The 14177-nt window shown below is 46.5% G+C and overlaps 1 protein-coding gene across 1 annotated transcript in view; it reads left to right on the top strand.

The window, feature by feature from the left end:
* The window catches only part of LOC129858943 (nuclear receptor coactivator 2-like), a gene marked incomplete in the record, with an annotated part of 197553 nt that overhangs the window by 135789 nt on the left and 47587 nt on the right, over nucleotides 1–14177 (top strand).

The following is a 14177-nucleotide window of genomic DNA, read 5'->3' as shown; positions in this document are numbered from 1 at the left end:
AGCCCCGAAACCTGAAGGATCTGGAGAAGGTCTGTATGGAGAAGTGGGCCAAAATCCCTGCTGCAGTGTGCACAAACCTGGTCAAGAACTACAGGAAACGTATGACCTCTGTAATTGCAAACGAAGGTTTCTGTACCAAATATTAAGTTCTGCTTTTCTGATGTATCAAATACTCATGTCATGCAATAAAATGCAAATTAATTACTTAAAAATCATACAATGTGATTTTCTGGAGTTTTGTTTTAGATTCCGTCTCTCACAGTTGAAGTGTACCTATGATAAAAAATTACAGACCTCTACATGCTTTGTAAGTAGGAAAACCTGCAAAATCGGCAGTGTATCAAATACTTGTTCTCCCCACTGTATATGTTTCAATATGAACATCTCCAAATCTTCCCTATAGGTGGTAGATCCCATTTCCCTTTTCCCTGGTAGATGGTAGATACCTTTTCCCCTGGTAGACGGTAGATACCTTTTCCCTGGTAGACGGTAGATACCTTTTCCCCTGGTAGACGGTAGATACCTTTTCCCCTGGTAGACGGTAGATACCTTTTCCCCTGGTAGACGGTAGATACCTTTTCTCCTGGTAGACGGTAGATACCTTTTCCCCTGGTAGACGGTAGATACCTTTTCCCCTGGTAGACGGTAGATACCTTTTCCCCTGGTAGACGGTAGATACCTTTCCCCTGGTAGACGGTAGATACCTTTTCCCTGGTAGACGGTAGATACCATTTCCCCTGGTAGATGGTAGATACCTTTTCTCCTGGTAGACGGTAGATACCTTTTCCCCTGGTAGACGGTAGATACCTTTTCCCCTGGTAGACGGTAGATACCTTTTCCCTGGTAGACGGTAGATACCTTTTCCCCTGGTAGACGGTAGATACCTTTTCCCCTGGTAGATACCTTTTCCCCTGGTAGACGGTAGATACCTTTTCCCCTGGTAGACGGTAGATACCTTTTCCCCTGGTAGACGGTAGATACCTTTTACCCTGGTAGACGGTAGATACCTTTTACCCTGGTAGACGGTAGATACCTTTTCCCCTGGTAGATGGTAGATACCTTTTCCCCTGGTAGATGGTAGATACCTTTTCTCCTGGTAGACGGTAGATACCTTTTCCCCTGGTAGACGGTAGATACCTTTTCCCCTGGTAGACGGTAGATACCTTTTCCCCTGGTAGACGGTAGATACCTTTTCCCCTGGTAGACGGTAGATACCTTTTCCCCTGGTAGACGGTAGATACCTTTTCCCCTGGTAGACGGTAGATACCTTTTCCCCTGGTAGACGGTAGATACCTTTTCCCCTGGTAGATGGTAGATACCTTTTCCCCTGGTAGATGGTAGATACCTTTACCCTGGTAGACGGTAGATACCTTTTCCCTGGTAGACGGTAGATACCTTTTCCCCTGGTAGACGGTAGATACCTTTTCCCTGGTAGATGGTAGATACCTTTTCCCTGGTAGACGGTAGATACCTTTTCCCCTGGTAGACGGTAGATACCTTTTCCCCTGGTAGACGGTAGATACCTTTTCCCCTGGTAGACGGTAGATACCTTTTCCCCTGGTAGACGGTAGATACCTTTTCCCTGGTAGACGGTAGATACCTTTTCCCTGGTAGACGGTAGATACCTTTTCCCTGGTAGACGGTAGATACCTTTTCCCCTGGTAGATGGTAGATACCTTTTCCCCTGGTAGACGGTAGATACCTTTTCCCCTGGTAGATGGTAGATACCTTTTCCCTGGTAGATGGTAGATACCTTTTCCCCTGGTAGATGGTAGATACCTTTTCCCCTGGTAGATGGTAGATACCTTTTCCCCTGGTAGACGGTAGATACCTTTTCCCTGGTAGATGGTAGATACCTTTTCCCTGGTAGATGGTAGATACCTTTTCCCTGGTAGACGGTAGATACCTTTTCCCTGGTAGATGGTAGATACCTTTTCCCTGGTAGACGGTAGATACCTTTTCTCCTGGTAGACGGTAGATACCTTTTCCCTGGTAGACGGTAGATACCTTTTCCCTGGTAGACGGTAGATACCTTTTCTCCTGGTAGACGGTAGATACCTTTCTCCTGGTAGACGGTAGATACCTTTTCCCCTGGTAGACGGTAGATACCTTTTCCCCTGGTAGACGGTAGATACCTTTTCCCTGGTAGACGGTAGATACCTTTTCCCCTGGTAGACGGTAGATAACTTTTCCCCTGGTAGACGGTAGATACCTTTTCCCTGGTAGATACCTTTTCCCCTGGTAGACGGTAGATACCTTTTCCCCTGGTAGACGGTAGATACCTTTTCCCTGGTAGACGGTAGATACCTTTTCCCTGGTAGACGGTAGATACCTTTTCCCTGGTAGACGGTAGATACCTTTTCCCCTGGTAGATGGTAGATACCTTTTCCCTGGTAGACGGTAGATGCTTTTCCCCTGGTAGACGGTAGATACCTTTTCCCCTGGTAGACGGTAGATACCTTTTCCCCTGGTAGACGGTAGATACCTTTTCCCTGGTAGACGGTAGATACCTTTTCCCCTGGTAGACGGTAGATACCTTTTCTCCTGGTAGACGGTAGATACCTTTTCTCCTGGTAGACGGTAGATACCTTTTACCCTGGTAGACGGTAGATACCATTTCCCCTGGTAGACGGTAGATACCTTTTCCCCTGGTAGACGGTAGATACCTTTCCCCTGGTAGACGGTAGATACCTTTTCCCCTGGTAGACGGTAGATACCTTTTCTCCTGGTAGACGGTAGATACCTTTTCCCCTGGTAGACGGTAGATACCTTTTCCCCTGGTAGACGGTAGATACCTTTTCCCCTGGTAGATACCTTTTCCCCTGGTAGACGGTAGATACCTTTTCCCCTGGTAGACGGTAGATACCTTTTACCCTGGTAGACGGTAGATACCTTTTACCCTGGTAGACGGTAGATACCTTTTCCCTGGTAGACGGTAGATACCTTTTCCCCTGGTAGACGGTAGATACCTTTTCCCCTGGTAGACGGTAGATACCTTTTCCCTGGTAGACGGTAGATACCTTTTCCCTGGTAGACGGTAGATACCTTTTCCCTGGTAGACGGTAGATACCTTTTCCCCTGGTAGATGGTAGATACCTTTTCCCCTGGTAGACGGTAGATACCTTTTCCCCTGGTAGACGGTAGATACCTTTTCCCTGGTAGATACCTTTTCCCTGGTAGATACCTTTTCCCCTGGTAGACGGTAGATACCTTTTCCCCTGGTAGATGGTAGATACCTTTTCCCCTGGTAGATACCTTTTCCCCTGGTAGACGGTAGATACCTTTTCCCTGGTAGACGGTAGATACCTTTTCCCCTGGTAGACGGTAGATACCTTTTCCCTGGTAGATACCTTTTCCCTGGTAGATGGTAGATACCTTTTCCCTGGTAGATACCTTTTCCCTGGTAGATGGTAGATACCTTTTCCCCTGGTAGACGGTAGATACCTTTTCCCCTTGTAGACGGTAGATACCTTTTCCCTGGTAGATACCTTTTCCCCTGGTAGATGGTAGATACCTTTTCCCTGGTAGACGGTAGATACCTTTTCCCTGGTAGACGGTAGATACCTTTTCCCCTGGTAGACGGTAGATAACTTTTCCCCTGGTAGACGGTAGATAACTTTTCCCCTGGTAGATACCTTTTCCCCTGGTAGACGGTAGATACCTTTTCCCCTGGTAGACGGTAGATACCTTTTACCCTGGTAGACGGTAGATACCTTTTACCCTGGTAGACGGTAGATACCTTTTCCCCTGGTAGATGGTAGATACCTTTTCCCCTGGTAGATGGTAGATACCTTTTCTCCTGGTAGACGGTAGATACCTTTTCCCCTGGTAGACGGTAGATACCTTTTCCCCTGGTAGACGGTAGATACCTTTTCCCCTGGTAGACGGTAGATACCTTTTCCCCTGGTAGACGGTAGATACCTTTTCCCCTGGTAGACGGTAGATACCTTTTCCCCTGGTAGACGGTAGATACCTTTTCCCCTGGTAGACGGTAGATACCTTTTCCCCTGGTAGATGGTAGATACCTTTTCCCCTGGTAGATGGTAGATACCTTTACCCTGGTAGACGGTAGATACCTTTTCCCTGGTAGACGGTAGATACCTTTTCCCCTGGTAGACGGTAGATACCTTTTCCCTGGTAGATGGTAGATACCTTTTCCCTGGTAGACGGTAGATACCTTTTCCCCTGGTAGACGGTAGATACCTTTTCCCCTGGTAGACGGTAGATACCTTTTCCCCTGGTAGACGGTAGATACCTTTTCCCCTGGTAGACGGTAGATACCTTTTCCCTGGTAGACGGTAGATACCTTTTCCCTGGTAGACGGTAGATACCTTTTCCCTGGTAGACGGTAGATACCTTTTCCCCTGGTAGATGGTAGATACCTTTTCCCCTGGTAGACGGTAGATACCTTTTCCCCTGGTAGATGGTAGATACCTTTTCCCTGGTAGATGGTAGATACCTTTTCCCCTGGTAGATGGTAGATACCTTTTCCCCTGGTAGATGGTAGATACCTTTTCCCCTGGTAGACGGTAGATACCTTTTCCCTGGTAGATGGTAGATACCTTTTCCCTGGTAGATGGTAGATACCTTTTCCCTGGTAGACGGTAGATACCTTTTCCCTGGTAGATGGTAGATACCTTTTCCCTGGTAGACGGTAGATACCTTTTCTCCTGGTAGACGGTAGATACCTTTTCCCTGGTAGACGGTAGATACCTTTTCCCTGGTAGACGGTAGATACCTTTTCTCCTGGTAGACGGTAGATACCTTTCTCCTGGTAGACGGTAGATACCTTTTCCCCTGGTAGACGGTAGATACCTTTTCCCCTGGTAGACGGTAGATACCTTTTCCCTGGTAGACGGTAGATACCTTTTCCCCTGGTAGACGGTAGATAACTTTTCCCCTGGTAGACGGTAGATACCTTTTCCCTGGTAGATACCTTTTCCCCTGGTAGACGGTAGATACCTTTTCCCCTGGTAGACGGTAGATACCTTTTCCCTGGTAGACGGTAGATACCTTTTCCCTGGTAGACGGTAGATACCTTTTCCCTGGTAGACGGTAGATACCTTTTCCCCTGGTAGATGGTAGATACCTTTTCCCTGGTAGACGGTAGATGCTTTTCCCCTGGTAGACGGTAGATACCTTTTCCCCTGGTAGACGGTAGATACCTTTTCCCCTGGTAGACGGTAGATACCTTTTCCCTGGTAGACGGTAGATACCTTTTCCCCTGGTAGACGGTAGATACCTTTTCTCCTGGTAGACGGTAGATACCTTTTCTCCTGGTAGACGGTAGATACCTTTTACCCTGGTAGACGGTAGATACCATTTCCCCTGGTAGACGGTAGATACCTTTTCCCCTGGTAGACGGTAGATACCTTTCCCCTGGTAGACGGTAGATACCTTTTCCCCTGGTAGACGGTAGATACCTTTTCTCCTGGTAGACGGTAGATACCTTTTCCCCTGGTAGACGGTAGATACCTTTTCCCCTGGTAGACGGTAGATACCTTTTCCCCTGGTAGATACCTTTTCCCCTGGTAGACGGTAGATACCTTTTCCCCTGGTAGACGGTAGATACCTTTTACCCTGGTAGACGGTAGATACCTTTTACCCTGGTAGACGGTAGATACCTTTTCCCTGGTAGACGGTAGATACCTTTTCCCCTGGTAGACGGTAGATACCTTTTCCCCTGGTAGACGGTAGATACCTTTTCCCTGGTAGACGGTAGATACCTTTTCCCTGGTAGACGGTAGATACCTTTTCCCTGGTAGACGGTAGATACCTTTTCCCCTGGTAGATGGTAGATACCTTTTCCCCTGGTAGACGGTAGATACCTTTTCCCCTGGTAGACGGTAGATACCTTTTCCCTGGTAGATACCTTTTCCCTGGTAGATACCTTTTCCCCTGGTAGACGGTAGATACCTTTTCCCCTGGTAGATGGTAGATACCTTTTCCCCTGGTAGATACCTTTTCCCCTGGTAGACGGTAGATACCTTTTCCCTGGTAGACGGTAGATACCTTTTCCCCTGGTAGACGGTAGATACCTTTTCCCTGGTAGATACCTTTTCCCTGGTAGATGGTAGATACCTTTTCCCTGGTAGATACCTTTTCCCTGGTAGATGGTAGATACCTTTTCCCCTGGTAGACGGTAGATACCTTTTCCCCTGGTAGACGGTAGATACCTTTTCCCTGGTAGATACCTTTTCCCCTGGTAGATGGTAGATACCTTTTCCCTGGTAGACGGTAGATACCTTTTCCCTGGTAGACGGTAGATACCTTTTCCCCTGGTAGACGGTAGATAACTTTTCCCCTGGTAGACGGTAGATAACTTTTCCCCTGGTAGATACCTTTTCCCCTGGTAGACGGTAGATACCTTTTCCCCTGGTAGACGGTAGATACCTTTTCCCCTGGTAGACGGTAGATACCTTTTCCCCTGGTAGACGGTAGATACCTTTTCCCCTGGTAGACGGTAGATACCTTTTACCCTGGTAGACGGTAGATACCTTTCCCCTGGTAGACGGTAGATACCTTTTCCCTGGTAGACGGTAGATACCTTTTCCCCTGGTAGACTAGACGGTAGATACCTTTTACCCTGGTAGATACTTTTTCCCCTGGTAGACGGTAGATACCTTTTCCCCTGGTAGACGGTAGATACCTTTTCCCTGGTAGATGGTAGATACCTTTTCCCCTGGTAGATACCTTTTCCCCTGGTAGACGGTAGATACCTTTTCCCCTGGTAGACGGTAGATACCTTTTCCCCTGGTAGACGGTAGATACCTTTTCCCCTGGTAGACTAGACGGTAGATACCTTTTCCCCTGGTAGACTAGACGGTAGATACCTTTTCCCCTGGTAGACGGTAGATACCTTTTCTCCTGGTAGACGGTAGATACCTTTTCCCCTGGTAGACGGTAGATACCTTTTCCCCTGGTAGACGGTAGATACCTTTTCTCCTGGTAGATGGTAGATACCTTTCCCCTGGTAGACGGTAGATACCTTTTCCCCTGGTAGACGGTAGATACCTTTTCCCCTGGTAGACGGTAGATACCTTTTCCCCTGGTAGACGGTAGATACCTTTTCCCCTGGTAGATGGTAGATACCTTTTCCCCTGGTAGACGGTAGATACCTTTTCCCCTGGTAGACGGTAGATACCTTTTCCCTGGTAGACGGTAGATACCTTTTCTCCTGGTAGACGGTAGATACCTTTTCCCCTGGTAGACGGTAGATACCTTTTCCCTGGTAGACGGTAGATACCTTTTCCCCTGGTAGACGGTAGATACCTTTTCCCTGGTAGACGGTAGATACCTTTTCCCTGGTAGACGGTAGATACCTTTTCCCCTGGTAGACGGTAGATACCTTTTCCCCTGGTAGACGGTAGATACCTTTTCCCCTGGTAGATACCTTTTCCCCTGGTAGACGGTAGATACGTTTTCCCCTGGTAGACGGTAGATACCTTTTCCCCTGGTAGATACCTTTTCCCCTGGTAGACGGTAGATACCTTTTCCCCTGGTAGACGGTAGATACCTTTTCCCCTGGTAGATGGTAGATACCTTTTCCCCTGGTAGATACCTTTTCCCTGGTAGACGGTAGATACCTTTTCCCTGGTAGACGGTAGATACCTTTTCCCTGGTAGACGGTAGATACCTTTTCCCTGGTAGACGGTAGATACCTTTCCCCTGGTAGACGGTAGATACCTTTTCCCCTGGTAGACGGTAGATACCTTTTCCCCTGGTAGACGGTAGATACCTTTTCCCCTGGTAGACGTAGACGGTAGATACCAAAGGCCATCAGTAACAGCGGCAGGTAGTCTAGTGGTTAGAGTGTTGGGCCAGTAAGCGAAAGGTTGCTGGATCGAATCCCCGAGCTGACAAGGTGAAAATATGTCATTCTGCCCCTGAACAAGGCAGTTCCCCGGTAGGCCATCATTATAAATAAGAATTTGTTCTTAACTGACTTGCTTAGTTAAAATAAAAACAGATGGAGCCTCAAAGGATTGTCATTGTTGTTTAAAATACTGTTTGTTGTCAATGACTTACGTGGATTAATAGCATTAATGTTAGATATGGTTTGTGTCCTAAATGACACTCTATATACCTCAGTAAGGAGGGAGGGAGAAGGAGAGAAGACTAGAGGAGAGAGCAGGATGATTAGAGCGCTGGAGAGAGAGAGAGAGAGCGATCATGACATCATCCCTGACCTCATTAGGGTCCTCTCTCCCTGCAATATCCTGTCTGCCAGCACTGCTCACGCACTGTGTGAAAACACAGCCAAAAGACTGGGTCCTGGACAGAGCAACTTGATTTTACCCACAGAGGACGCAGCCAAGTGGCCGTGTTGTGTGTGTGTGTGTACTATTGCCAGAGGCCGCTTTTGGCTGTGGAAACACTAGCGCCCCTTTCCAGGCATCAGATCCCTCTCCTTTCACTATGGGCCAGTCTAGTGACTATATTCTACATTCCCAAATGGCACCATAATTAAGCAATAAGGCACGACTAAGGGCTGTTCTTATGCTCAACGCGGGGTGCCTGGACACAGCCCTTAGCCGTGGTGTATTGGCCATATATCACCAAACCCCAGAGGTGCCTTATTGCTATTATAAACTGGTTACCAATGTAATTAGAGCGATGAAAATAACAGTTTTTTGTCGTGCTATACGGTGCTATACGTATAGCTATACGGTCTATACGTGCTATACGGTCTGATATACCACGGCTGTCAGCCAATCAGCATTCAGGGCTCGAACCACCCAGTTTATCATTTCCTATTTAGTGCACTACATTTGACCAAGTCCCATAGCACTATGTAGGGAATAGGGTGCCCTTTGGGATAGAGCCTGGGGGCATCTGTCACAACTCATCCCTACTCTACTACGTGTATAAAGCTGTGCCGGGTGTGAATGTTGGGCTCTGAGCCCATCTGTAACAGGGATGTCTAGTGTGCTGCCCCCTCCTGGTGGTTCTCAGACACTACAACTTATTTACTCTCTGTCCCCCCTAGGTCTCTCTCGCCTTACGCGAGTGGAGCAACTTAAGTCAATGTTTAGAAAGCTATAGTTCTGTTTATATTAGAGAATAGCAGGGTAAGATCTGCTGTAGACTCTGTTTGTTTTCGTATGGAAGCAGATGTGTGTTTTGCTGTCTTTGTACAGTAGACTACTCCCCCTGTTATTTCTGCTGTGTGGGAGAAAAGACTGGGGTGAATGAGTTTGAAGCTAGCTGGGAAGTGTAGGCTAGTAGTAGGGGGATTGAGTTCGCGGCAAGGGATTGTGGGTAATGTAGTCTTAATGTTGCAGCCTTAGATCTATCCTGGACAAACGTAACCAGCAGTATAACAGTTGGTCCAACAACAAGTCCAGACTTCCCATTTCTGCTCTGATGTTATCCGTTGTTGATAGCATCGAAACGTTTTAGCGTGAATATAAACACACACACACACTCCCACAGTATTCTCATAGCTGTGTTTCTATTGGTCCTGTGCCAGCTTGGCCGAGTGACAGAAATGTCCTATAATTTTTTTTTTATGAATACCATCCTGTCTCCCATATCATAATCATAATACATCATAATATGGATATAATATCTCCATGCTGGAGGAAGATAGTGTGTGTGTGTGTGTGTGTGTGTGTGTGTGTGTGTGTGTGTGTGTGTGTGTGTGTGTGTGTGTGTGTGTGTGAAACTACTTGTGGGGACTATGTATATATATATATATATATATATATATATATATATATATATATATATATATATTGTGAACAGGGCTGAAGTGTAACTGGTAGCAGGAATATATAAATACCTATATACTAATGGTAATATATACATGCAATAGTGACCAGTAACAGGATAAAAAGATAGATACTAATGGTAATATATACATGTAACAGGAGTAATAGTGGCCAGTAGCTGGATAAATACACTACCGGTCAAACGTTTTAGAACACCTACTCATTCAAGGGTTTTTCTTATTTTTAATGAATTTTCTACATTGTAGAATAATAGTGAAGACATCAACACCATGAAATCACACATATGGAATCATGTAGTAACCAAAAAAGTGTTAAACAAATTCTTCAAATAGCTTTGGACACTCTTGGCATTCGCTCAACCAGCTTCACCTGGAATGCTTTTCCAAAAGTCTTGAAGGAGTTCCCACATATGCTGAGCCCTTGTTGGCTGCTTTTCCTTCCCTCTGTGGTCCGATTCATCCCAAACCATCTCAATTTGGTTGAGGTCGGGGGATTGTGGAGGCTAGGTCATCTGATGCAGCACTCCATCACTCTCCTTCTTGGTTGAATAGCCCTTACACATCCTGGAGGTGTGTTGGGTCATTGTCCTGGTGAAGAACAAATGATAGTCCCACTAAGCCCAAACCAGATGGGATGGCGTATCACTGCAGAATGATGTGGTAGCTATGCTGGTTGTGTGTGCCTTGAATTCTAAATAACTCACCGACAGTGTCACCAGCAAAGCACCACCACACCATAACACCTCCTCCTCCATGCTTCACGGTGGGAAATACACAAGCGGAGATCATCCATTCACCCACACCGCGTCTCACAAAGACACGGCGGTTGGAACCAAAAATCTCCAATTTGGACTCAAGACCAAAGGACAAATTTCGACCGGTCTAATGTCCAATGCTTGTGTTTCTTGGCCCAAGCAAGTCTCTTCTTATTATTGGTTTCCTTTAGTAGTGGTTTCTTTGCAGCAATTCGACCATGTTCTTGCCATAATATGGACTTGGTCTTTTACCAAATAGGGCCATCTTCTGTATACCACCACTACCTTGTCACAACACATAGGCTCAAACGCATTAAGAAGGAAAAAGATTCCACAGATTAACTTTTAAGAAGGCACACCTGTTAATTGAAATGCATTCCAGGTGACTACCTCATGAAGCTGGTTGAGAGAATGCCAAGAGTGTGCAAAGCTGTCATTCAGGCAAAGGGTGGCTATTTGAAGAATCTCAAATACAGAATATATTTTGATTTGTTAAACACTTTTTTGGTTACTACATGATTCCATATGTGTTATTTGATAGTTTTGGTGTCTTCTAGAAAATAGTGAATTTGGTTATTTCAGCCAGACGTGTTGCTGACAGATGTATAAAATCGCTCACACAGCCATGCAATCTCCACAGACAAACATCGGCAGTAGAATGGCAGCCTAGTGGTTCGAGTGTTGGGCCAGTAACCGAAAGGTTGGTGGATCGAATCCCTGAGCTGACAAAATAAAGCTTTGCTTTATCTTTGACCAGGTCGCAGTTGCAAATGAGAACTTGTTCTCAACTAGCCTACCTGGTTAGATAAAGGTGAAATAAAAATAAATAAAATCAACAAGGTACAAATCTGTCGTTCTGCCCCTGAACAAGGCAGTTCACCCACTGTTCCTCGGTAGGCCGTCATTGTAAATAAGAAGTTGTTCTTAACTGACTTGCGTATATATTTTTTTGAATGGCCTTACTGGAGAGGTGAAGGTCGAGAGCCATGCGTCCTCTGAAACACGACCCTGCCAAGCCGCACTGCTTCTTGACACGCTGCTCGCTTAACCCGGAAGCCACCTGCACCAATTTTGTCGGAGAAGAGACTGTCCAGCTGGCGACCGAAGTCAACGTGAATGCGCCCGGCCCGCCACAAAGAGTCGCTAGAGCACGATGGGGCAAGGACATCGCTGCCGGCCAAATCCTCCCTTAACCTGGGACGACACTGGGCCAATTTTGCGCCACCTTATGGGTCTCCCAGTCGCGGCCGGCTGCATCACAGCCTGGGATCAAACCCTGGTCTGTAGTGATGCCTCTAGCACTGCAGTGAAGGGAAATCTTAATGCTACAGCATACAGTGACATTCTAGACGATTTTGTGCTTCAAACTTTGTGGCAACAGTTTGGGGAAGGCCCTTCCCTGTTTCAGCATGACAATGCCCCCGTGCACAAAGCCAGGTCCATACTGAAATGGTTTATCGAGATCGCTGTGGAAGTACTTGACTGGCCTGCACAGAGCCCTGATCTCAATCTCATCGAACACCGACTGCGAGCCAGGCCTAATCGCCCAACATTAGTGCCTGACCTCACTAATGCTCTTGTGGCTGAAGAGTGGAGGCTTTTATAGCAGCAAAGGGGGGGACCAACTCCATATTAATGCCCACGATTTTGGAATGAGATGTTCGACGAGCAGGTGTCCACATACTTTTGGTCATGTAGTGTAGATGCTAATGGTAATGGCAGATGTTATGATAACCGGCTTATTGCAGTGACTTTATCACAGGGAGAGTATCAGATTCTCCATTAAACAAACATACAAGCAAATCGGCCTAGTAGTGGAGCTTCAGGACCGTGGACCGTAGTGGAGATTCAGCACCGTGGACTGTAGTGGAGATTCAGCACCGTGGACTGTAGTGGAGATTCAGCACCGTGGACTGTAGTGGAGATTCAGCACCGTGGACTGTAGTGGAGATTCAGCACCGTGGACCGTAGTGGAGCTTCAGCACCGTGGACCGTAGTGGAGATTCAGCACCGTGGACCGTAGTGGAGATTCAGCACCGTGGACCGTAGTGGAGATTCAGCACCGTGGACTGTAGTGGAGATTCAGCACCGTGGACCGTAGTGGAGATTCAGCACCGTGGACCGTAGTGGAGATTCAGCACCGTGGACTGTAGTGGAGATTCAGCACCGTGGACTGTAGTGGAGATTCAGCACCGTGGACCGTAGTGGAGATTCAGCACCGTGGACCGTAGTGGAGATTCAGCACCGTGGACTGTAGTGGAGATTCAGCACCGTGGACCGTAGTGGAGCTTCAGCACCGTGGGCCGTAGTGGAGATTCAGCACCGTGGGCCGTAGTGGAGATTCAGCACCGTGGGCCGTAGTGGAGCTTCAGCACCGTGGACCGTAGTGGAGATTCAGCACCGTGGGCCGTAGTGGCGATTCAGCACCATGGTAGATCAAATCCAGCCAATCTGACTAGTCAAGCCCATGCACCAGCTTTTGTTATTGTAATGGAACAATGTTGTAAATGTGACTGACCAGCTCTATTCGGTCTTATGTAGCAAAAGTAGAGACTCAGAGCTACAAAATGGTAGATCCTACACTGCAGTTGAGGAACAATGGGAAAATAATTTTGCTTTGAAAGTTCATCAACTTGTAATGTCACTTTTGAGAAAATGGACCTTGAATGTTTTGCTACATCTACTGGAGAGCTCTTCTTTGTCTCCACCCATTCAGCATCGTTCACACCCTCTTAAGTCTTAGCCCCACCCATCTCATTAAGAATTCACATGTGAGGCCATGTGCTAAACAGAGTGATTAAGGTAGGGTAGTAATCAACCAAAGATTTCAAGACTAAAAGTGGTAAGGAAAAACTCCAGGGAAAAATACACTTTGACTTGTCCTTGGCCATGTTGTTTTTCACGTTACCGTCTCTGGTAAACACACACTATATCAAATAAAATCCAAGTTTATTTGTCACATACACAGGATACAGAAGGTCTAAACGGTAGAGTTTACAACACGGTCATACACATAATGTTAGCTAGTGAGCCAGCAAGCTAACCTTCACTAGCTAGCTACCAGTTATGATTTAAATTGCAATGAAAATGACGTTCTGATAAAATTAGAAATGTATAAAATTAGAAATATGTAGCTACTCCAACCCGTATTCATGGGTCAACGCTTCACGGCAGCGTGTCTTTTTGGTTTGGATTGTTAGCGTTAGCTAGCTATACAGCTATGTTAGCGTTAGCTAGCTATACAGCTATGTTAGCGTTAGCTAGCTACAGCTTGTTTGCCATGTTGTTTGTCAAGTCACTCCAGTTCACACTGATCGTGTGCAGATAGTAGTCCCATCACTTTTTCCTCACTGATCTTTGTCGATAGCGCCCGCTAAACTCGGGGGCATCGTTGTTGATGAGAGCAGTAGCAACACTTTGACACTTCTCCGTGTCTGACGTGATATCTTTAAAAAAAAAAGCAGCGGTAGCAAGGATTATCTACTCGTACTGAGCGGCTCACGTTATAGACAGAAGCGTGCTACATGGCAGACCAATCCAAACTCATCTCTCGGCATGTCCAGCCCATCCATTATCTCAGCCAATCATGGCTCGCGGGAAGCTTCCTGGCTTTGTCCGTGGTTAAACCAACTAGGCTTGTAATTTAACAATTTTATTCGTATTTACAGACGGCATACAAGTTTGGTATT

This window comes from Salvelinus fontinalis, chromosome 7 (genome assembly GCF_029448725.1).
Source record: "Salvelinus fontinalis isolate EN_2023a chromosome 7, ASM2944872v1, whole genome shotgun sequence".
Classification (NCBI taxonomy): domain Eukaryota; kingdom Metazoa; phylum Chordata; class Actinopteri; order Salmoniformes; family Salmonidae; genus Salvelinus; species Salvelinus fontinalis.
The sequence above is the reverse complement of the archived record's forward strand: the minus strand, read 5'-3'. Positions and strand labels throughout refer to the sequence as shown.